Genomic DNA, 24,037 nt, shown 5'->3' on the forward strand with positions numbered 1-24,037 from the left:
GCCTAAGACCTTGTGTGGAGTCGGGGCCGGAACCTGAGGATTCCTCTCCAGTGCTGACATGGATCTTGGGGTACTTCTGGAGTCTCCCCAGGGGAGTCAGTCCTCGTCTCGAATGCGGGCATGCACTTGAGCTTTCCTCCAGAGCGGTAGCAGCAGTGTCACGCAGTCCGCCGAGTGGATCAAAGGATCTATGGTTTTCCCTCGAGTCTTTCCCACGAGGCTTTCCCACGAGGCTTTCCCACAGGGCTGTCCCACGTGCACACGTGGTGGGAGTCGATCCTCGGCTTGAACGTCAAGGCAGTGCAGGGAAAACAGGTTCCTCTGGAATGGACTGACACATCTGGGGGACTCTTGGAATGGTGTCACGACCCTGGAGTTCCTCTCGCCTTTCCTGTGGAGAGCGCCTCCTCTTGAGATGCGACGGGAACGCCGGGAATTCTTTCCCTACGAAACAGGGAAAGGATCCCTCATCTCGAGCTAGGAGGTGGAAACGTGGCTCCCCTGGATGTGTGCGGGACACCACGTGCTTCCTCTCTAGTGCAGACGGGTATGTCGGGGAACTTCTTGAGTTGCAGCAAGGGTGTGAAGGACCCTTTGGAAGTTCCAGTGGTTAGATGTGATTGGCCTCGAGAAGCCTCAGCGGAAATGGGCCTCATCTCGCCTGGAGGGCAAAACCTCCTGGATTTTCTCGAGTTGCGGCAGGTGATCTCGACTTACGACGGGGACCTCAGGGACCCGCTCTGGTGGCCTCAGGAAAGGCCAGTCCCCATGCGAGTTCCTCGGGGGCCTCTCGGGATTCCTCTCCCGTCGATGCCGGGGCCTAAGACCTTGTGTGGAGTCGTGGCCGGAACCTGAGGATTCCTCTCCAGTGCTGACATGGATCTTGGGGGTACTTCTGGAGTCTCCCCAGGGGAGTCAGTCCTCGTCTCGAATGCGGGCATGCACTTGCGCTTTCCTCCAGAGCGGTAGCAGCATTATCACGCAGTCCGCCACGTGGATCAAAGGATCTATGGTTTTCCCTCGAGTCATTCCCACGAGGCTTTCCCACGAGGCTTTCCCACGAGGCTTTCCCACAGGGCTGTCCCACGTGCACACGTGGTGGGAGTCGATCCTCGGCTTGAACGTCAAGGCAGTGCAGGGAAAACAGGTTCCTCTGGAATGGACTGACACATCTGGGGGACTCTTGGAATGGTGTCACGACCTTGGAGTTCCTCTCGCCTTTCCTGTGGAGAGCGCCTCCTCTTGAGATGCGACGGGAACGCCGGGAATTCTTTCCCTACGAAACAGGGAAAGGATCCCTCATCTCGAGCTAGGAGGCGAAAACGGGGCTCCCCTGGATGTGTGCGGGACACCACATGCTTCCTCTCGAGTGGAGACGGGTATGTCGGGGAACTTCTTGAGTTGCACAAGGGTGTGAAGGACCCTTTGGAAGTTCCAGTGGTTAGACGTGATTGGCCTCGAGAAGCCACAGCGGAAATGGGCCTCATCTCGCCTGGAGGGCAAAACCTCCTGGATTTTCTCGAGTTGCGGCACGTGCTCTCGACTTACGACGGGAACCTCAGGGACCCGCTCTGGTGGCCTCAGGAAAGGCCAGTCCCCATGCGAGTTCCTCGGGGGCCTCTCGGGATTCCTCTCCCGTCTATGCTGGGGCCTAAGACCTTGTGTGGAGTCGGGGCCGGAACCTGAGGATTCCTCTCCAGTGCTGACATGGATCTTGGGGTACTTCTGGAGTCTCCCCAGGGGAGTCAGTCCTCGTCTCGAAAGCGGGCATGCACTTGCGCTTTCCTCCAGAGCGGTAGCAGCAGTGTCACGCAGTCTGCCACGTGGATCAAAGGATCTATGCTTTTCCCTCGAGTCTTTCCCACGAGGCTTTCCCACGAGGCTTTCCCACAGGGCTGTCCCACGGGCACACGTGGTGGGACTCGATCCTCGGCTTGAACGTCAAGGCAGTGCAGGGAAAACAGGTTCCTCTGGAATGGACTGACACATCTGGGTGACTCTTGGAATGGTGTCACGACCCTGGAGTTCCTCTCGCCTTTCCTGTGGAGAGCGCCTCCTCTTGAGATGCGACGGGAACGCCGGGAATTCTTTCCCTACGACACAGGGAAAGGATCCCTCATCTCGAGCTAGGAGGCGGAAACGGGGCTCCCCTGGATGTGTGAGGGACCCCACGTGCTTCCTCTCGAGTGGAGACGGGTATGTCGGGGAACTTCTTGAGTTGCAGCAATGGTGTGAAGGACCCTTTGGAAGTTCCAGTGGTTAGATGTGATTGGCATCGAGAAGCCTCAGCGGAAATGGGCCTCATCTCGCCTGGAGGGCAAAACCTCCTGGATTTTCTCGAGTTGCGGCAGGTGCTCTCGACTTACGACGGGGACCTCAGGGACCCGCTCTGGTGGCCTCAGGAAAGGCCAGTCCCCATGCGAGTTCCTCGGGGGCCTCTCGGGATTCCTCTCCCGTCGATGCCGGGGCCTAAGACCTTGTGTGGAGTCGGGGCCGGAACCTGAGGATTCCTCTCCAGTGCTGACATGGATCTTGGGGTACTTCTGGAGTCTCCCCAGGGGAGTCAGTCCTCGTGTCGAATGCGGGCATGCACTTGCGCTTTCCTCCAGAGCGGTAGCAGCAGTGTCACACAGTCCGCCGCGTGGATCAAAGGATCTATGTTTTTCCCTCGAGTCTTTCCCACGAGGCTTTCCCACGAGGCTTTCCCACAGGGCTGTCCCACGTGCACACGTGGTGGGAGTCGATCCTCGGCTTGAACGTCAAGGCAGTGCAGGGAAAACAGGTTCCTCTGGAATGGACTGACCCATCTGGGTGACTCTTGGAATGGTGTCACGACCCTGGAGTTCCTCTCGCCTTTCCTGTGGAGAGCGCCTCCTCTTGAGATGCGACGGGAACGCCGGGAATTCTTTCCCTACGAAACAGGGAAAGGATCCCTCATCTCGAGCTAGGAGGCGGAAACGGGGCTCCCCTGGATGTGTGCGGGACACCACGTGCTTCCTCTCGAGTGCAGACGGGTATGTCGGGGAACTTCTTGAGTTGCAGCAAGGGTGTGAAGGACCCTTTGGAAGTTCCAGTGGTTAGATGTGATTGGCCTCGAGAAGCCTCAGCGTAAATGGGCCTCATCTCGCCTGGAGGGCAAAACCTCCTGGATTTTCTCGAGTTGCGGCAGGTGCTCTCGAGTTACGACGGGGACCTCAGGGACCCGCTCTGGTGGCCTCAGGAAAGGCCAGTCCCCATGCGAGTTCCTCGGGGGCCTCTCGGGGTTCCTCTCCCGTCGATGCCGGGGCCTAAGACCTTGTGTGGAGTCGGGGCCGGAACCTGAGGATTCCTCTCCAGTGCTGACATGGATCTTGGGGTACTTCTGGAGTCTCCCCAGGGGAGTCAGTCCTCGTGTCGAATGCGGGCATGCACTTGCGCTTTCCTCCAGAGCGGTAGCAGCAGTGTCACGCAGTCCGCCGCGTGGATCAAAGGATCTATGGTTTTCCCTCGAGTCTTTCCCACGAGGCTTTCCCACGAGGCTTTCCCACAGGGCTGTCCCACGTGCACACGTGGTGGGAGTCGATCCTCGGCTTGAACGTCAAGGCAGTGCAGGGAAAACAGGTTCCTCTGGAATGGACTGACCCATCTGGGTGACTCTTGGAATGGTGTCACGACCCTGGAGTTCCTCTCGCCTTTCCTGTGGAAAGCGCCTCCTCTTGAGATGCGACGGGAACGCCGGGAATTCTTTCCCTACGAAACAGGGAAAGGATCCCTCATCTCGAGCTAGGAGGCGGAAACGGGGCTCCCCTGGATGTGTGCGGGACACCACGTGCTTCCTCTCGAGTGCAGACGGGTATGTCGGGGAACTTCTTGAGTTGCAGCAAGGGTGTGAAGGACCCTTTGGAAGTTCCAGTGGTTAGATGTGATTGGCCTCGAGAAGCCTCAGCGTAAATGGGCCTCATCTCACCTGGAGGGCAAAACCTCCTGGATTTTCTCGAGTTGCGGCAGGTGCTCTCGAGTTACGACGGGGACCTCAGGGACCCGCTCTGGTGGCCTCAGGAAAGGCCAGTCCCCATGCGAGTTCCTCGGGGGCCTCTCGGGGTTCCTCTCCCGTCGATGCCGGGGCCTAAGACCTTGTGTGGAGTCGGGGCCGGAACCTGAGGATTCCTCTCCAGTGCTGACATGGATCTTGGGGTACTTCTGGAGTCTCCCCAGGGGAGTCAGTCCTCGTCTCGAATGCGGGCATGCACTTGCGCTTTCCTCCAGAGCGGTAGCAGCAGTGTCACGCAGTCCGCCGCGTGGATCAAAGGATCTATGGTTTTCCCTCGAGTCTTTCCCACGAGGCTTTCCCACGAGGCTTTCCCACAGGGCTGTCCCACGTGCACACGTGGTGGGACTCGATCCTCGGCTTGAACGTCAAGGCAGTGCAGGGAAAACAGGTTCCTCTGGAATGGACTGACACATCTGGGGGACTCTTGAAATGGTGGCACGACCCTGGAGTTCCTCTCGCCTTTCCTGTGGAGAGCGCCTCCTCTTGAGATGCGACAGGAACGCCGGGAATTCTTTCCCTATGAAACAGGGAAAGGATCCCTCATCTCGAGCTAGGAGGCGGAAACGGGGCTCCCCTGGATGTGTGCGGGACACCACGTGCTTCCTCTCGAGTGGAGACGGGTATGTCGGGGAACTTCTTGAGTTGCAGCAAGGGTGTGAAGGACCCTTTGGAAGTTCCAGTTGTTAGACGTGATTGGCCTCGAGAAGCCTCAGCGGAAATGGGCCTCATCTCGCCTGGAGGGCAAAACCTCCTGGATTTTCTCGAGTTGCGGCAGGTGATCTCGACTTACGACGGGGACCTCAGGGACCCGCTCTGGTGGCCTCAGGACAGGCCAGTCCCCATGAGAGTTCCTCGGGGGCCTCTCGGGATTCCTCTCCCGTCGATGCCGGGGCCTAAGACCTTGTGTGGAGTCGGGGCCGGAACCTGAGGATTCCTCTCCAGTGCTGACATGGATCTTGGGGTACTTCTGGAGTCTCCCCAGGGGAGTCAGTCCTCGTCTCGAATGCGGGCATGCACTTGAGCTTTCCTCCAGAGCGGTAGCAGCAGTGTCACGCAGTCCGCCGCGTGGATCAAAGGATCTATGGTTTTTCCTCGAGTCTTTCCCACGAGGCTTTCCCACGAGGCTTTCCCACAGGGCTGTCCCACGTGCACACGTGGTGGGAGTCGATCCTCGGCTTGAACGTCAAGGCAGTGCAGGGAAAACAGGTTCCTCTGGAATGGACTGACACATCTGGGGGACTCTTGGAATGGTGTCACGACCCTGGAGTTCCTCTCGCCTTTCCTGTGGAGAGCGCCTCCTCTTGAGATGCGACGGGAACGCCGGGAATTCTTTCCCTACGAAACAGGGAAAGGATCCCTCATCTCGAGCTAGGAGGTGGAAACGGGGCTCCCCTGGATGTGTGCGGGACACCACGTGCTTCCTCTCGAGTGCAGACGGGTATGTCGGGGAACTTCTTGAGTTGCAGCAAGGGTGTGAAGGACCCTTTGGAAGTTCCAGTGGTTAGATGTGATTGGCCTCGAGAAGCCTCAGCGGAAATGGGCCTCATCTCGCCTGGAGGGCAAAACCTCCTGGATTTTCTCGAGTTGAGGCAGGTGATCTCGACTTACGACGGGGACCTCAGGGACCCGCTCTGGTGGCCTCAGGAAAGGCCAGTCCCCATGCGAGTTCCTCGGGGGCCTCTCGGGATTCCTGTCCCGTCGATGCCGGGGCCTAAGACCTTGTGTGGAGTCGGGGCCGGAACCTGAGGATTCCTCTCCAGTGCTGACATGGATCTTGGGGTACTTCTGGAGTCTCCCCAGGGGAGTCAGTCCTCGTCTCGAATGCGGGCATGCACTTGCGCTTTCCTCCAGAGCGGTAGCAGCAGTATCACGCAGTCCGCCACGTGGATCAAAGGATCTATGGTTTTCCCTCGAGTCATTCCCACGAGGCTTTCCCACGAGGCTTTCCCACGAGGCTTTCCCACAGGGCTGTCCCACGTGCACACGTGGTGGGAGTCGATCCTCGGCTTGAACGTCAAGGCAGTGCAGGGAAAACAGGTTCCTCTGGAATGGACTGACCCATCTGGGTGACTCTTGGAATGGTGTCACGACCCTGGAGTTCCTCTCGCCTTTCCTGTGGAGAGCGCCTCCTCTTGAGATGCGACGGGAACGCCGGGAATTCTTTCCCTACGAAACAGGGAAAGGATCCCTCATCTCGAGCTAGGAGGCGGAAACGGGGCTCCCCTGGATGTGTGCGGGACACCACGTGCTTCCTCTCGAGTGCAGACGGGTATGTCGGGGAACTTCTTGAGTTGCAGCAAGGGTGTGAAGGACCCTTTGGAAGTTCCAGTGGTTAGATGTGATTGGCCTCGAGAAGCCTCAGCGTAAATGGGCCTCATCTCGCCTGGAGGGCAAAACCTCCTGGATTTTCTCGAGTTGCGGCAGGTGCTCTCGAGTTACGACGGGGACCTCAGGGACCCGCTCTGGTGGCCTCAGGAAAGGCCAGTCCCCATGCGAGTTCCTCGGGGGCCTCTCGGGGTTCCTCTCCCTTCGATGCCGGGGCCTAAGACCTTGTGTGGAGTCGGGGCCGGAACCTGAGGATTCCTCTCCAGTGCTGACATGGATCTTGGGGTACTTCTGGAGTCTCCCCAGGGGAGTCAGTCCTCTTCTCGAATGCGGGCATGCACTTTCACTTTCCTCCAGAGCGGTAGCAGCAGTGTCACGCAGTCCGCCGCGTGGATCAAAGGATCTATGGTTTTCCCTCGAGTCTTTCCCACGAGGCTTTCCCACGAGGCTTTCCCACAGGGCTGTCCCACGTGCACACGTGGTGGGAGTCGATCCTCGGCTTGAACGTCAAGGCAGTGCAGGGAAAACAGGTTCCTCTGGAATGGACTGACACATCTGGGGGACTCTTGGAATGGTGGCACGACCCTGGAGTTCCTCTCGCCTTTCCTGTGGAGAGCGCCTCCTCTTGAGATGCGACGGGAACGCCGGGAATTCTTTCCCTACGAAACAGGGAAAGGATCCCTCATCTCGAGCTAGGAGTTGGATCGGGGCTCCCCTGGATGTGTGCGGGACACCACGTGCTTCCTCTCGAGTGGAGACGGGTATGTCGGGGAACTTCTTGAGTTGCAGCAAGGGTGTGAAGGACCCTTTGGAAGTTCCAGTGGTTAGATGTGATTGGCCTCGAGAAGCCTCAGCGGAAATGGGCCTCATCTCGCCTGGAGGGCAAAACCTCCTGGATTTTCTCGAGTTGCGGCAGGTGCTCTCGACTTACAACGGGGACCTCAGGGACCCGCTCTGGTGGCCTCAGGAAAGGCCAGTCCCCATGCGAGTTCCTCGGGGGCCTCTCGGGATTCCTCTCCCGTCGATGCCGGGGCCTAAGACCTTGTGTGGAGTCGGGGCCGGAACCTGAGGATTCCTCTCCAGTGCTGACATGGATCTTGGGGTACTTCTGGAGTCTCCCCAGGGGAGTCAGTCCTCGTCTCGAATGCGGGCATGCACTTGCGCTTTCCTCCAGAGCGGTAGCAGCAGTGTCACACAGTCCGCCGCGTGGATCAAAGGATCTATGGTTTTCCCTCGAGTCTTTCCCACGAGGCTTTCCCACGAGGCTTTCCCACAGGGCTGTCCCACGTGCACACGTGGTGGGAGTCGATCCTCGGCTTGAACGTCAAGGCAGTGCAGGGAAAACAGGTTCCTCTGGAATGGACTGACCCATCTGGGGGACTCTTGGAATGGTGTCACGACCCTGGAGTTCCTCTCGCCTTTCCTGTGGAGAGCGCCTCCTCTTGAGATGCGACGGGAACGCCGGGAATTCTTTCCCTACGAAACAGGGAAAGGATCCCTCATCTCGAGCTAGGAGGCGGAAACGGGGCTCCCCTGGATGTGTGCGGGACACCACGTGCTTCCTCTCGAGTGCAGACGGGTATGTCGGGGAACTTCTTGAGTTGCAGCAAGGGTGTGAAGGACCCTTTGGAAGTTCCAGTGGTTAGATGTGATTGGCCTCGAGAAGCCTCAGCGGAAATGGGCCTCATCTCGCCTGGAGGGCAAAACCTCCTGGATTTTCTCGAGTTGCGGCAGGTGCTCTCGAGTTACGACGGGGACCTCAGGGACCCGCTCTGGTGGCCTCAGGAAAGGCCAGTCCCCATGCGAGTTCCTCGGGGGCCTCTCGGGGTTCCTCTCCCGTCGATGCCGGGGCCTAAGACCTTGTGTGGAGTCGGGGCCGGAACCTGAGGATTCCTCTCCAGTGCTGACATGGATCTTGGGGTACTTCTGGAGTCTCCCCAGGGGAGTCAGTCCTCGTCTCGAATGCGGGCATGCACTTGCGCTTTCCTCCAGAGCGGTAGCAGCAGTGTCACGCAGTCCGCTGCGTGGATTAAAGGATCTATGGTTTTCCCTCGAGTCTTTCCCACGAGGCTTTCCCACGAGGCTTTCCCACAGGGCTGTCCCACGTGCACACGTGGTGGGAATCGATCCTCGGCTTGAACGTCAAGGCAGTGCAGGGAAAACAGGTTCCTCTTGAATGGACTGACACATCTGGGGGACTCTTGGAATGGTGGCACGACCCTGGACTTCCTCTCGCCTTTCCTGTGGAGAGCGCCTCCTCTTGAGATGCGACGGGAACGCCGGGAATTCTTTCCCTACGAAACAGGGAAAGGATCCCTCATCTCGAGCTAGGAGGCGGAAACGGGGCTCCCCTGGATGTGTGCGGGACACCACGTGCTTCCTCTCGAGTGGAGACGGGTATGTCGGGGAACTTCTTGATTTGCAGCAAGGGTGTGAAGGACCCTTTGGAAGTTCCAGTGGTTAGACGTGATTGGCCTCGAGAAGCCTCAGCGGAAATGGGCCTCATCTCGCCTGGAGGGCAAAACCTCCTGGATTTTCTCGAGTTGCGGCAGGTGATCTCGACTTACGACGGGGACCTCAGGGACCCGGTCTGGTGGCCTCAGGAAAGCCCAGTCCCCATGCGAGTTCCTCGGGGGCGTCTCGGGATTCCTCTCCCGTCGATGCCGGGGCCTAAGACCTTGTGTGGAGTCGGGGCCGGAACCTGAGGATTCCTCTCCAGTGCTGACATGGATCTTGGGGTACTTCTGGAGTCTCCCCAGGGGAGTCAGTCCTCGTCTCGAATGCGGGCATGCACTTGAGCTTTCCTCCAGAGCGGTAGCAGCAGTGTCACGCAGTCCGCCGCGTGGATCAAAAGATCTATGGTTTTCCCACGAGTCTTTCCCACGAGGCTTTCCCACGAGGCTTTCCCACAGGGCTGTCCCACGTGCACACGTGGTGGGACTCGATCCTCGGCTTGAACGTCAAGGCAGTGCAGGGAAAATAGGTTCCTCTGGAATGGACTGACACATCTGGGGGACTCTTGGAATGGTGTCACGACCCTGGAGTTCCTCTCGCCTTTCCTGTGGAGAGCGCCTCCTCTTGAGATGCGACGGGAACGCCGGGAATTCTTTCCCTACGAAACAGGGAAAGGATCCCTCATCTCGAGCTAGGAGGCGGAAACGGGGCTCCCCTGGATGTGTGCGGGACACCACGTGCTTCCTCTCGAGTGGAGACTTGAATGTCGGGGAACTTCTTGAGTTGCAGCAAGGGTGTGAAGGACCCTTTGGAAGTTCCAGTGGTTAGACGTGATTGGCCTCGAGAAGCCTCAGCGGAAATGGGCCTCATCTCGCCTGGAGGGCAAAACCTCCTGGATTTTCTCGAGTTGCGGCAGGTGCTCTCGACTTACGACGGGGACCTCAGGGACCCGCTCTGGTGGCCTCAGGAAAGGCCAGTCCCCATGCGAGTTCCTCGGGGGCGTCTCGGGATTCCTCTCCCGTCGATGCCGGGGCCTAAGACCTTGTGTGGAGTCGGGGCCGGAACCTGAGGATTCCTCTCCAGTGCTGACATGGATCTTGGGGTACTTCTGGAGTCTCCCCAGGGGAGTCAGTCCTCGTCTCGAATGCGGGCATGCACTTGCGCTTTCCTCCAGAGCGGTAGCAGCAGTGTCACCCAGTCCGCCGTGTGGATCAAAGGATCTATGGTTTTCCCTCGAGTCTTTCCCACGAGGCTTTCCCACGAGGCTTTCCCACAGGGCTGTCCCACGTGCACACGTGGTGGGAGTCGATCCTCGGCTTGAACGTCAAGGCAGTGCAGGGAAAACAGGTTCCTCTGGAATGGACTGACACATCTGGGGGACTCTTGGAATGGTGTCACGACCCTGGAGTTCCTCTCGCCTTTCCTGTGGAGAGCGCCTCCTCTTGATATGCGACGGGAACGCCGGGAATTCTTTCCCTACGAAAGAGGGAAAGGATCCCTCATCTCGAGCTAGGAGGCGGAAACGGGGCTCCCCTGGATGTGTGCGGGACCCCACGTGCTTCCTCTCGAGTGGAGACGGGTATGTCGGGGAACTTCTTGAGTTGCAGCAAGGGTGTGAAGGACCCTTTGGAAGTTCCAGTGGTTAGATGTGATTGGCCTCGAGAAGCCTCAGCGGAAATGGGCCTCATCTCGCCTGGAGGCAAAACCTCCTGGATTTTCTCGAGTTGCGGCAGGTGCTCTCGACTTACGACGGGGACCTCAGGGACCCGCTCTGGTGGCCTCAGGAAAGGCCAGTCCCCATGCGAGTTCCTCGGGGGCCTCTCGGGATTCCTCTCCCGTCGATGCCGGGGCCTAAGACCTTGTGTGGAGTCGGGGCCGGAACCTGAGGTTTCCTCTCCAGTGCTGACATGGATCTTGGGGTACTTCTGGAGTCTCCCCAGGGGAGTCAGTCCTCGACTCGAATGCGGGCATGCACTTGCGCTTTCCTCCAGAGCGGTAGCAGCAGTGTCACGCAGTCCGCCGCGTGGATCAAAGGATCTATGGTTTTCCCTCGAGTCTTTCCCACGAGGCTTTCCCACGAGGCTTTCCCACAGGGCTGTCCCACGTGCACACGTGGTGGGACTCGATCCTCGGCTCCAAGGTCAAGGCAGTGCAGGGAAAACAGGTTCCTCTGGAATTGACTGACACATCTGGGGGACTCTTGGAATGGTGTCACGACCCTGGAGTTCCTATCGCCTTTCCTGTGGAGAGCGCCTCCTCTTGAGATGCGACGGGAACGCCGGGAATTCTTTCCCTACGAAACAGGGAAGGATCCCTCATCTCGAGCTAGGAGGGGGAAACGGGGCTCCACTGGATGTGTGAGGGACCCCACGTGCTTCCTCTCGAGTGGAGACGGGTATGTCGGGGAACTTCTTGAGTTGCAGCAAGGGTGTGAAGGACCCTTTGGAAGTTCCAGTGGTTACACGTGATTAGCCTCGAGAAGCCTCAGCGGAAATGGGCCTCATCTCGCCTGGAGGGCAAAACCTCCTGTATTTTCTCGAGTTGCGGCAGGTGCTCTCGACTTACGACGGGGACCTCAGGGAACCGCTCTGGTGGCCTCAGGAAAGGCCAGTCCCCATGCGAGTTCCTCGGGGGCCTCTCGGGATTCCTCTCCCGTTGATGCTAGGGCCTAAGACTTTGTGTGGAGTCGGGGCCGGAACCTGAGGATTCCTCTCCAGTGCTGACATGGATCTTGGGGTACTTCTGGAGTCTCCCCAGGGGAGTCAGTCCTCGTCTCGAATGCGGGCATGCACTTGCGCTTTCCTCCAGAGCGGTAGCAGCAGTGTCACGCAGTCCGCCTCGTGGATCAAAGGATCTATGGTTTTCCCTCGAGTCTTTCCCACGAGGCTTTCCCACGAGGCTTTCCCACAGGGCTGTCCCAGGTGCACACGTGGTGGGAGTCGATCCTCGGCTTGAACGTCAAGGCAGTGCAGGGAAAACAGGTTCCTCTGGAATGGACTGACACATCTGGGGGACTCTTGGAATGGTGGCACGACCCTGGAGTTCCTCTCGCCTTTCCTGTGGAGAGCGCCTCCTCTTGAGATGCGACGGGAACGCCGGGAATTCTTTCCCTACGAAACAGGGAAAGGATCCCTCATCTCGAGCTAGGAGGCGAAACGGGGCTCCCCTGGATGTGTGCGTGTCACCACGTGCTTCCTCTCGAGTGGAGACGGGTATGTCGGGGAACTTCTTGAGATGCAGCAAGGGTGTGAAGGACCCTTTGGAAGTTCCAGTGATTAGATGTGATTGGCCTCGAGAAGCCTCAGCGGAAATGGGCCTCATCTCGCCTGGAGGGCAAAACCTCCTGGATTTTCTCGAGTTGCGGCAGGTGCTCTCGACTTACGACGGGGACCTCAGGGACCCGCTCTGGTGGCCTCAGGAAAGGCCAGTCCCCATGCGAGTTCCTCGGGGGCCTCTCGGGATTCCTCTCCCGTCGATGGCGGGGCCTAAGACCTCGTGTGGAGTCGGGGCCGGATCCTTAGGATTCCTCTCCAGTGCTGACATGGATCTTGGGGTACTTCTGGAGTCTCCCCAGGGGAGTCAGTCCTCGTCTCGAATGCGGGCATGCACTTGCGCTTTCCTCCAGAGCGGTAGCAGCAGTGTCACGCAGTCCGCCGCGTGGATCAAAGGATCTATGGTTTTCCCTCGAGTCTTTCCCACGAGGCTTTCCCACGAGGCTTTCCCACAGGGCTGTCCCACGTGCACACGTGGTGGGACTCGATCCTCGGCTCCAACGTCAAGGCAGTGCAGGGAAAACAGGTTCCTCTGGAATTGACTGACACATCTGGGGGCCTCTTGGAGTGGTGTCACGACCCTGGAGTTCCTATCGCCTTTCCTGTGGAGAGCGCCTCCTCTTGAGATGCGACGGGAACGCCGGGAATTCTTTCCCTACGAAACAGGGAAGGATCCCTCATCTCGAGCTAGGAGGGGGAAACGGGGCTCCACTGGATGTGTGAGGGACCCCACGTGCTTCCTCTCGAGTGGAGACGGGTATGTCGGGGAACTTCTTGAGTTGCAGCAATGGTGTGAAGGACCCTTTGGAAGTTCCAGTGGTTAGATGTGATTGGCCTCGAGAAGCCTCAGCGGAAATGGGCCTCATCTCGCCTGGAGGGCAAAACCTCCTGGATTTTCTCGAGTTGCGGCAGGTGCTCTCGACTTACGACGGGGACCTCAGGGAACCGCTCTGGTGGCCTCAGGAAAGGCCAGTCCCCATGCGAGTTCCTCGGGGGCCTCTCGGGATTCCTCTCCCGTCGATGCTAGGGCCTAAGACCTTGTGTGGAGTCGGGGCCGGAACCTGAGGATTCCTCTCCAGTGCTGACATGGATCTTGGGGTACTTCTGGAGTCTCCCCAGGGGAGTCAGTCCTCGTCTCGAATGCGGGCATGCACTTGCGCTTTCCTCCAGAGCGGTAGCAGCAGTGTCACGCAGTCCGCCGCGTGGATCAAAGGATCTATGGTTTTCCCTCGAGTCTTTCCCACGAGGCTTTCCCACGAGGCTTTCCCACAGGGCTGTCCCACGTGCACACGTGGTGGGACTCGATCCTCGGCTTGAACGTCAAGGCAGTGCAGGGAAAACAGGTTCCTCTGGAATGGACTGACACATCTGGGGGACTCTTGGAATGGTGGCACGACCCTGGAGTTCCTCTCGCCTTTCCTGTGGAGAGCGCCTCCTCTTGAGATGCGACGGGAACGCCGGGAATTCTTTCCCTACGAAACAGGGAAAGGATCCCTCATCTCGAGCTAGGAGGCGGAAACGGGGCTCCCCTGGATGTGTGCGGACCCCACGTGCTTCCTCTCGAGTGGAGACGGGTATGTCGGGGAATTTCATGAGTTGCAGCAATGGTGTGAAGGACCCTTTGGAAGTTCCAGTGGTTAGATGTGATTCGCCTCGAGAAGCCTCAGCGGAAATGGGCCTCATCTCGCCTGGAGGGCAAAACCTCCTGGATTTTCTCGAGTTGCGGCAGGTGCTCTTGACTTACGACGGGGACCTCAGGGACCCGCTCTGGTGGCCTAAGGACAGGCCAGTCCCCATGCGAGTTCCTCGGGGGACTCTCGGGATTCCTCTCCCGTCGATGCCGGGGCCTAAGACCTTGTGTGGAGTCGGGGCCGGAACCTGAGGATTCCTCTCCAGTGCTGACATGGATCTTGGGGTACTTCTGGAGTCTCCCCAGGGCAGTCAGTCCTCGTCTCGAATGCGGGCATGCACTTGCGCTTTCCTCCAGAGCGGTAGCAGCAGTGTCACGCAGTCCGCCGCGTGGATCAAAGAATCTATGGTTTTCCCTCGAGTCTTTCCCACGAGGCTTTCCCACGAGGCTTTCCCACAGGGCTGTCCCACGTGCACACGTGGTGGGACTCGATCCTCGGCTTGAACGTCAAGGCAGTGCAGGGAAAACAGGTTCCTCTGGAATGGACTGACACATCTGGGGGACTCTTGGAATGGTGGCACGACCCTGGAGTTCCTCTCGCCTTTCCTGTGGAGAGCGCCTCCTCTTGAGATGCGACGGGAACGCCGGGAATTCTTTCCCTACGAAACAGGGAAAGGATCCCTCATCTCGAGCTAGGAGGCGGAAACGGGGCTCCCCTGGATGTGTGCGGGACACCACATGCTTACTCTCGAGTGGAGACGGGTATGTCGGGGAACTTCTTGAGTTGCAGCAAGGGTGTGAAGGACCCTTTGGAAGTTCCAGTGGTTAGATATGATTGGCCTCGAGAAGCCTCAGCGGAAATGGGCCTCATCTCGCCTGGAGGGCAAAACCTCCTGGATTTTCTCGAGTTGCGGCAGGTGCTCTCGACTTACGACGGGGACCTCAGGGACCCGCTCTGGTGGCCTCAGGAAAGGCCAGTCCCCATGCGAGTTCCTCGGGGGCCTCTCGGGATTCCTCTCCCGTCTATGCCGGGGCCTAAGACCTTGTGTGGAGTCGGGGCCGGAACCTGAGGATTCCTCTCCAGTGCTGACATGGATCTTGGGGTACTTCTGGAGTCTCCCCAGGGGAGTAAGTCCTCGTCTCGAATGCGGGCATGCACTTGCGCTTTCCTCCAGAGCGGTAGCAGCAGTGTCACGCAGTCCGCCGCGTGGATCAAAGGATCTATGGTTTTCCCTCGAGTCTTTCCCACGAGGCTTTCCCACGAGGCTTTCCCACAGGGCTGTCCCAGGTGCACACTTGGTGGGACTCGATCCTCGGCTTGAACGTCAAGGCAGTGCAGGGAAAACAGGTTCCTCTGGAATGGACTGACACATCAGGGGGACTCTTGGAATAGTGGCATGACCCTGGAGTTCCTCTCGCCTTTCCTGTGGAGAGCGCCTCCTCTTGAGATGCGACGGGAACGCCGGGAATTCTTTCCCTACGAAACAGGGAAAGGATCCCTCATCTCGAGCTAGGAGGCGGAAACGGGGCCCCCCTGGAAATGTGAGGGACCCCACGTGCTTCCTCTCGAGTGCAGACGGGTATGTCGGGGAACTTCTTGAGTTGCAGCAATGGTGTGAAGGACCCTTTGGAAGTTCCAGTGGTTAGATGTGATTGGCCTCGAGAAGCCTCAGCGGAAATGGGCCTCATCTCGCCTGGAGGGCAAAACCTCCTGGATTTTCTCGAGTTGCGGCAGGTGCTCTCGACTTACGACGGGGACCTCAGGAACCCGCTCTGGTGGCCTCAGGAAAGGCCAGTCCCCATGCGAGTTCCTCGGGGGCCTCTCGGGATTCCTCTCCCGTCGATGCCGGGCCTAAGACCTTGTGTGGAGTCGGGGCCGGAACCTGAGGATTCCTCTCCAGTGCTGACATGGATCTTGGGGTACTTCTGGAGTCTCCCCAGGGGAGTCAGTCCTCGTCTCGAATGCGGGCATGCTCTTGCGCTTTCCTCCAGAGCGGTAGCAGCAATGTCACGCAGTCCGCCGCGTGGATCAAAGGATCTATGGTTTTCCCTCGAGTCTTTCCCACGAGGCTTTCCCACGAGGCTTTCCCACAGGGCTGTCCCACGTGCACACGTGGTGGGACTCGATCCTCGGCTTGAACGTCAAGGCAGTGCAGGGAAAACAGGTTCCTCTGGAATGGACTGACACATCTGGGGGACTCTTGGAATGGTGGCACGACCCTGGAGTTCCTCTCGCCTTTCCTGTGGAGAGCGCCTCCTCTTGAGATGCGACGGGAACGCCGGGAATTCTTTCCCTACGAAACAGGGAAAGGATCCCTCATCTCGAGCTAGGAGGCGGAAACGGGGCTCCCCTGGATGTGTGCGGGACACCACGTGCTTCCTCTCGAGTGGAGACGGGTATGTCTGGGAACTTCTTGAGTTGCAGCAAGGGTGTGAAGGACCCTTTGGAAGTTCCAGTGGTTAAACGTGATTGGCCTCGAGAAGCCTCAGCGGAAATGGGCCTCAACTCGCCTGGAGGGCAAAACCTCCTGGATTTTCTCGAGTTGCGGCAGGTGATCTCGACTTACGACGGGGACCTCAGGGACCCGCTCTGGTGGCCTCAGGAAAGGCCAGTCCCCATGCGAGTTCCTCGGGGGCCTCTCGGGATTCCTCTCCCGTCGATGCCGGGGCCTAAGACCTTGTGTGGAGTCGGGGCCGGAACCTGAGGATTCCTCTCCAGTGCTGACATGGATCTTGGGGTACTTCTGGAGTCTCCCCAGGGGAGTCAGTCCTCGTCTCGAATGCGGGCATGCACTTGAGCTTTCCTCCAAAGCGGTAGCAGCAGTGTCACGCAGTCCGCCGCGTGAATGAAAGGATCTATGGTTCTCCCTCGAGTCTTTCCCACGAGGCTTTCCCACGAGGCTTTCCCACAGGGCTGTCCCACGTGCACACGTGGTGGGAGTCGATCCTCGGCTTGAACGTCAAGGCAGTTCAGGGAAAACAGGTTCCTCTGGAATGGACTGACACATCTGGGGGACTCTTGGAATGGTGCCACGACCCTGGAGTTCCTCTCGCCTTTCCTGTGGAGAGCGACTCCTCTTGAGATGCGACGGGAACGCCGGGAATTCTTTCCCTACGAAACAGGGAAAGGATCCCTCATCTTGAGCTAGGAGGCGAAACTGGGCTCCCCTGGATGTGTGCGGGACACCACGTGCTTCCTCTCGAGTGGAGACGGGTATGTCGGGGAACTTCTTGGGTTGCAGCAAGGCAGTGAAGGACCCTTTGGAAGTTCCAGTGGTTAGATGTGATTGGCCTCGAGAAGCCTCAGCGGAAATGGGCCTCATCTCGCCTGGAGGGCAAAACCTCCTGGATTTTCTCGAGTTGCGGCAGGTGCTCTCGACTTACGACGGGGACCTCAGGGAACCGCTCTGGTGGCCTCAGGAAAGGCCAGTCCCCATGCGAGTTCCTCGGGGGCCTCTCGGGATTCCTCTCCCGTCTATGCTGGGGCCTAAGACCTTGCGTGGAGTCGGGGCCGGAACCTGAGGATTCCTCTCCAGTGCTGACATGGATCTTGGGGTACTTCTGGAGTCTCCCCAGGGGAGTCAGTCCTCGTCTCGAATGCGGGCATGCACTTGCGCTTTCCTCCAGAGCGGTAGCAGCAGTGTCACGCAGTCTGCCGCGTGGATCAAAGGATCTATGGTTTTCCCTCGAGTCTTTCCCACGAGGCTTTCCCACGAGGCTTTCCCACAGGGCTGTCCCACGTGCACACGTGGTGGGAGTCGATCCTCGGCTTGAACGTCAAGGCAGTACAGGGAAAACAGGTTCCTCTGGAATGGACTGACACATCTGGGGGACTCTTGGAATGGTGTCACGACCCTGGAGTTCCTCTCGCCTTTCCTGTGGAGAGCGCCTCCTCTTGAGATGCGACGGGAACGCCGGGAATTCTTTCCCTACGAAACAGGGAAAGGATCCCTCATCTCGAGCTAGGAGGCGGAAACGGGGCTCCCCTGGATGTGTGCGGGACACCACGTGCTTCCTCTCGAGTGCAGACGGGTATGTCGGGGAACTTCTTGAGTTGCAGCAAGGGTGTGAAGGACCCTTTGGAAGTTCCAGTGGTTAGATGTGATTGGCCTCGAGAAGCCTCAGCGGAAATGGGTCTCATCTCGCCTGGAGGGCAAAACCTCCTGGATTTTCTCGAGTTGCGGCAGGTGCTCTCGACTTACGACGGGGACCTCAGGGACCCGCTCTGGTGGCCCCAGGAAAGGCCAGGCCCCATGCGAGTTCCTCGGGGGCCTCTCGGGATTCCTCTCCCGTCTTTGCCGGGGCCTAAGACCTTGTGTGGAGTCGGGGCCGGAACCTGAGGATTCCTCTCCAGTGCTGACATGGATCTTGGGGTACTTCTGGAGTCTCCCCAGGGGAGTCAGTCCTCGTCTCGAATGCGGGCATGCACTTGCGCTTTCCTTCAGAGCGGTAGCAGCAGTGTCACGCAGTCCGCCGCGTGGATCAAAGGATCTATGGTTTCCCTCGAGTCTTTCCCACGAGGCTTTCCCACAGGGCTGTCCCACGTGCACACGTGGTGGGAGTCGATCCTCGGCTTGAACGTCAAGGCAGTGCAGGGAAAACAGGTTCCTCTGGAATGGACTGACACATCTGGGGGACTCTTGGAATGGTGGCACGACCCTGGAGTTCCTCTCGCCTTTCCTGTGGAGAGCGCCTCCTCTTGAGATGCGACGGGAACGCCGGGAATTCTTTCCCTACGAAACAGGGAAAGGATCCCTCATCTCGAGCTAGGAGGCGGAAACGGGGCTCCCCTGGATGTGTGCGGGACACCACATGCATACTCTCGAGTGGAGACGGGTATGTCGGGGAACTTCTTGAGTTGCAGCAAGGGTGTGAAGGACCCTTTGGAAGTTCCAGTGGTTAGACGTGATTGGCATCGAGAAGCCTCAGCGGAAATGGGCCTCATCTCGCCTGGAGGGCAAAACCTCCTGGATTTTCTCGAGTTGCGGCAGCTGCTCTCGACTTACGACGGGGACCTCAGGGACCCGCTCTGGTGGCCTCAGGAAAGGCCAGTCCTCATGCGAGTTCCTCGGGGGCCTCTCGGGATTCCTCTCCCGTCGATGCCGGGGCCTAAGACCTTGTGTGGAGTCGGGGCCGGAACCTGAGGATTCCTCTCCAGTGCTGACATGGATCTTGGGGTACTTCTGGAGTCTCCCCAGGGGAGTCAGTCCTCGTCTCGAATGCGGGCATGCACTTTCGCTTTCCTCCAGAGCGGTAGCAGCAGTGTCACGCAGTCCGCCGCGTGGATCAAAGGATCTATGGTTTTCCCTCGAGTCTTTCCCTCGAGGCTTTCACACGAGGCTTTCTCACAGGGCTGTCCCACGTGCACACGTGGTGGGAGTCAATCCTCGGCTTGAACGTCAAGGCAGTGCAGGGAAAACAGGTTCCTCTGGAATGGACTGACACATCTGGGGGACTCTTGGAATGGTGTCACGACCATGCAGTTCCTCTCGCATTTCCTGTGGAGAGCGCCTCCTCTTGAGATGCGACGTGAACGCCGTGAATTCTTTCCCTACGAAACAGGGAAAGGATCCCTCATCTCGAGCTAGGAGGCGGAAACGGGGCTCCCCTGGATGTGTGCGGGACCCCACGTGCTTCCTCTCGAGTGGAGACGGGCATGTCGGGGAACTTCTTGAGTTGCAGCAATGGTGTGAAGGACCCTTTGGAAGTTCCAGTGGTTAGATGTGATTGGCCTCGGGAAGCCTCAGCGGAAATGGGCCTCATCTCGCCTGGAGGGCAAAACCTCCTGGATTTTCTCGAGTTGCGGCAGGTGCTCTCGACTTACGACGGGGACCTCAGGGACCCGCTCTGGTGGCCTCAGGAAAGGCCAGTCCCCATGCGAGTTCATCGGGGGCCTCTCGGGATTACTCTCCCGTCGATGCTAGGGCCTAAGACCTTGTGTGGAGTCGGGGCCGGAACCTGAGGATTCCTCTCCAGTGCTGACATGGATCTTGGGGTACTTCTGGAGTCGCCCCAGGGGAGTCATTCCTCGTCTCGAATGCGGGCATGCACTTGCGCTTTCCTCCAGAGCGTAGCAGCAGTGTCACGCAGTCCGCCGCGAGGATCAAAGGATCTATGGTTTTCCCTCGAGTCTTTCCCACGAGGCTTTCCCACGAGGCTTTCCCACAGGGCTGTCCCACGTGCACACGTGGTGGGAGTCGATCCTCGGCTTGAACGTCAAGGCAGTGCAGGGAAAACAGGTTCCTCTGGAATGGACTGACACATCTGGGGGACTCTTGGAATGGTGGCACGACCCTGGAGTTCCTCTCGCCTTTCCTGTGGAGAGCGCCTCCTCTTGAGATGCGACGGGAACGCCGGGAATTCTTTCCCTACGAAACAGGGAAAGGATCCCTCATCTCGAGCTAGGAGGCGGAAACGGGGCTCCCCTGGATGTGTGCGGGACACCACGTGCTTCCTCTCGAGTGGAGACGGGTATGTCGGGGAACTTCTTGAGTTGCAGCAAGGGTGTGAAGGACCCTTTGGAAGTTCCAGTGGTTAGACGTGATTGGCCTCGAGAAGCCTCAGCGGAAATGGGCCTCATCTCGCCTGGAGGGCAAAACCTCCTGGATTTTCTCGAGTTGCGGCAGGTGCTCTCGACTTACGACGGGGACCTCAGGGATCCGCTCTGGTGGCCTCAGGAAAGGCCAGTCCCCATGCGAGTTCCTCGGGGGCCTTTCGGGATTCCTCTCCCTTCTTTGCCGGGGCCTAAGACCTTGTGTGGAGTCGGGGCCGGAAACTGAGGATTCCTCTCCAGTGCTGACATGGATCTTAGGGTACTTCTGGAGTCTCCCCAGGGGAGTCAGTCCTCGTCTCGAATGCGGGCATGCACTTGCGCTTTCCTCCAGAGCGGTAGCAGCAGTGTCACGCAGTCCGCCGCGTGGATCAAAGGATCTATGGTTTTCCCTCGAGTCTTTCCCACGAGGCTTTCCCACGAGGCTTTCCCACAGGGCTGTCCCACGTGCACACGTGGTGGGAGTCGATCCTCGGCTTGAACGTCAAGGCAGTGCAGGGAAAACAGGTTCCTCTGGAATGGACTGACACATCTGGGGGACTCTTGGAATGGTGTCACGACCCTGGAGTTCCTCTCGCCTTTCCTGTGGAGAGCGCCTCCTCTTGAGATGCGACGGGAACGCCGGGAATTCTTTCCCTACGAAACAGGGAAAGGATCCCTCATCTCGAGCTAGGAGGCGGAAACGGGGCTCCCCTGGATGTGTGCGGGACCCCACGTGCTTCCTCTCGAGTGGAGACGGGTATGTCGGGGAACTTCTTGAGTTGCAGCAAGGGTGTGAAGGACCCTTTGGAAGTTCCAGTGGTTAGACGTGATTGGCCTCGAGAAGCCTCAGCGGAAATGGGCCTCATCTCGCCAGGAGGGCAAAACCTCCTGGATTTTCTCGAGTTGCGGCAGGTGCTCTCGACTTACGACGGTGACCTCAGGGATCCGCTCTGGTGGCCTCAGGAAAGGCCAGTCCCCATGCGAGTTCCTCGGGGGCCTTTCGGGATTCCTCTCCCTTCTTTGCCGGGGCCTAAGACCTTGTGTGGAGTCGGGGCCGGAAACTGAGGATTCCTCTCCAGTGCTGACATGGATCTTAGGGTACTTCTGGAGTCTCCCCAGGGGAGTCAGTCCTCGTCTCGAATGCGGGCATGCACTTGCGCTTTCCTCCAGAGCGGTAGCAGCAGTGTCACGCAGTCCGCCGCGTGGATCAAAGGATCTATGGTTTTCCCTCGAGTCTTTCCCACGAGGCTTTCCCACGAGGCTTTCCCACAGGGCTGTCCCACGTGCACACGTGGTGGGAGTCGATCCTCGGCTTGAACGTCAAGGCAGTGCAGGGAAAACAGGTTCCTCTGGAATGGACTGACACATCTGGGGGACTCTTGGAATGGTGTCACGACCCTGGAGTTCCTCTCGCCTTTCCTGTGGAGAGCGACTCCTCTTGAGATGCGACGGGAACACCGGGAATTCTTTCCCTACGAAACAGGGAAGGATCCCTCATCTCGAGATAGGAGGCGGAAACGGGGCTCCCCTGGATGTGTGAGGGACCCCACGTGCTTCCTCTCGAGTGGAGACGGGTATGTCGGGGAACTTCTTGAGTTGCAGCAATGGTGTGAAGGACCCTTTGGAAGTTCCAGTGGTTAGATGTGATTGGCCTCGAGAAGCCTCAGCGGAAATGGGCCTCATCTCGCCTGGAGGGCAAAACCTCCTGGATTTTCTCGAGTTGCGGCAGGTGCTCTCGACTTACGACGGGGACCTCAGGGACCCGCTCTGGTGGCCTCAGGAAAGGCCAGTCCCCATGCGAGTTCCTCGGGGGCCTCTCGGGATTCCTCTCCCGTCGATGCCGGGGCCTAAGACCTTGTGTGGAGTCGGGGCCGGAACCTGAGGATTCCTCTCCAGTGCTGACATGGATCTTGGGGTACTTCTGGAGTCTCCCCAGGGGAGTCAGTCCTCGTCTCGAATGCGGGCATGCACTTGCGCTTTCCTCCAGAGCGGTAGCAGCAGTGTCACGCAGTCCGCCGCGTGGATCAAAGGATCTATGGTTGTCCCTCGAGTCTTTCCCACGAGGCTTTCCCACGAGGCTTTCCCACAGGGCTGTCCCACGTGCACACGTGGTGGGAGTCGATCCTCGGCTTGAACGTCAAGGCAGTGCAGGGAAAACAGGTTCCTCTGGAATGGACTGACACATCTGGGGGACTCTTGGAATGGTGGCACGACCCTGGAGTTCCTCTCGCCTTTCCTGTGGAGAGCGACTCCTCTTGAGATGCGACGGGAACGCCGGGAATTCTTTCCCTACGAAACAGGGAAAGGATCCCTCATCTCGAGCTAGGAGGCGGAAACGGGGCTCCCCTGGATGTGTGCGGGACACCACGTGCTTCCTCTCGAGTGCAGACGGGTATGTCGGGGAACTTCTGAGTTGTAGCAATGGTGTGAAGGACCCTTTGGAAGTTCCAGTGGTTAGATGTGATTCGCCTCGAGAAGCCTCAGCGGAAATGGGCCTCATCTCGCCTGGAGGGCAAAACCTCCTTGATTTTCTCGAGTTGCGGCAGGTGCTCTCGACTTACGACGGGGACCTCAGGGACCCGCTCTGGTGGCCTCAGGACAGGCCAGTCCCCAAGCGAGTTCCTCGGGGTACTCTCGGGATTCCTCTCCCGTCGATGCCGGGGCCTAAGACCGGGTGTGGAGTCGGGGCCGGAACCTGAGGATTCCTCTCCAGTGCTGACATGGATCTTGGGGTACTTCTGGAGTCTCCCCAGGGGAGTCAGTCCTCGTCTCGAATGCGGGCATGCACTTGCGCTTTCCTCCAGAGCGGTAGCAGCAGTGTCACGCAGTCCGCCGCGTGGATCAAAGGATCTATGGTTTTCCCTCGAGTCTTTCCTACGAGGCTTTCCCACGAGGCTTTCCCACAGGGCTGTCCCACGTGCACACGTGGTGGGAGTCGATCCTCGGCTTGAACGTCAAGGCAGTGCAGGGAAAACAGGTTCCTCTGGAATGGACTGACACATCTGGGGGACTCTTGGAATGGTGGCACGACCCTGGAGTTCCTCTCGCCTTTCCTGTGGAGAGCGCCTCCTCTTGAGATGCGACGGGAACGCCGGGAATTCTTTCCCTACGAAACAGGGAAAGGATACCTCATCTCGAGCTAGGAGGCGGAAACGGGGCTCCCCTGGATGTGTGCGGGACACCACATGCTTACTCTCGAGTGGAGACGGGTATGTCGGGGAACTTCTTGAGTTGCAGCAAGGGTGTGAAGGACCCTTTGGAAGTTCCAGTGGTTAGACGTGATTGGCATCGAGAAGCCTCAGCGGAAATGGGCCTCATCTCGCCTGGAGGGCAAAACCTCCTGGATTTTCTCGAGTTGCAGCAGGTGCTCTCGACTTACGACGGGGACCTCAGGGACCCGCTCTGGTGGCCTTAGGAAAGGCAAGTCCTCATGCGAGTTCCTCGGGGGCCTCTCGGGATTCCTCTCCCGTCGATGCCGGGGCCTAAGACCTTGTGTGGAGTCGGGGCCGGAACCTGAGGATTCCTCTCCAGTGCTGACATGGATCTTGGGGTACTTCTGGAGTCTCCCCAGGGGAGTTAGTCCTCGTCTCGAATGCGGGCATGCACTTGCGCTTTCCTCCAGAGCGGTAGCAGCAGTGTCACGCAGTCCGCCGCGTGGATCAAAGGATCTATGGTTTTCCCTCGAGTCTTTCCCACGAGGCTTTCCCACAGGGCTGTCCCACGTGCACACGTGGTGGGAGTCGATCCTCGGCTTGAACGTCAAGGCAGTGCAGGGAAAACAGGTTCCTCTGGAA

The sequence above is a fragment of the Ovis canadensis genome, chromosome 21 (genome assembly GCF_042477335.2).
Source record: "Ovis canadensis isolate MfBH-ARS-UI-01 breed Bighorn chromosome 21, ARS-UI_OviCan_v2, whole genome shotgun sequence".
Lineage (NCBI taxonomy): Eukaryota > Metazoa > Chordata > Mammalia > Artiodactyla > Bovidae > Ovis > Ovis canadensis.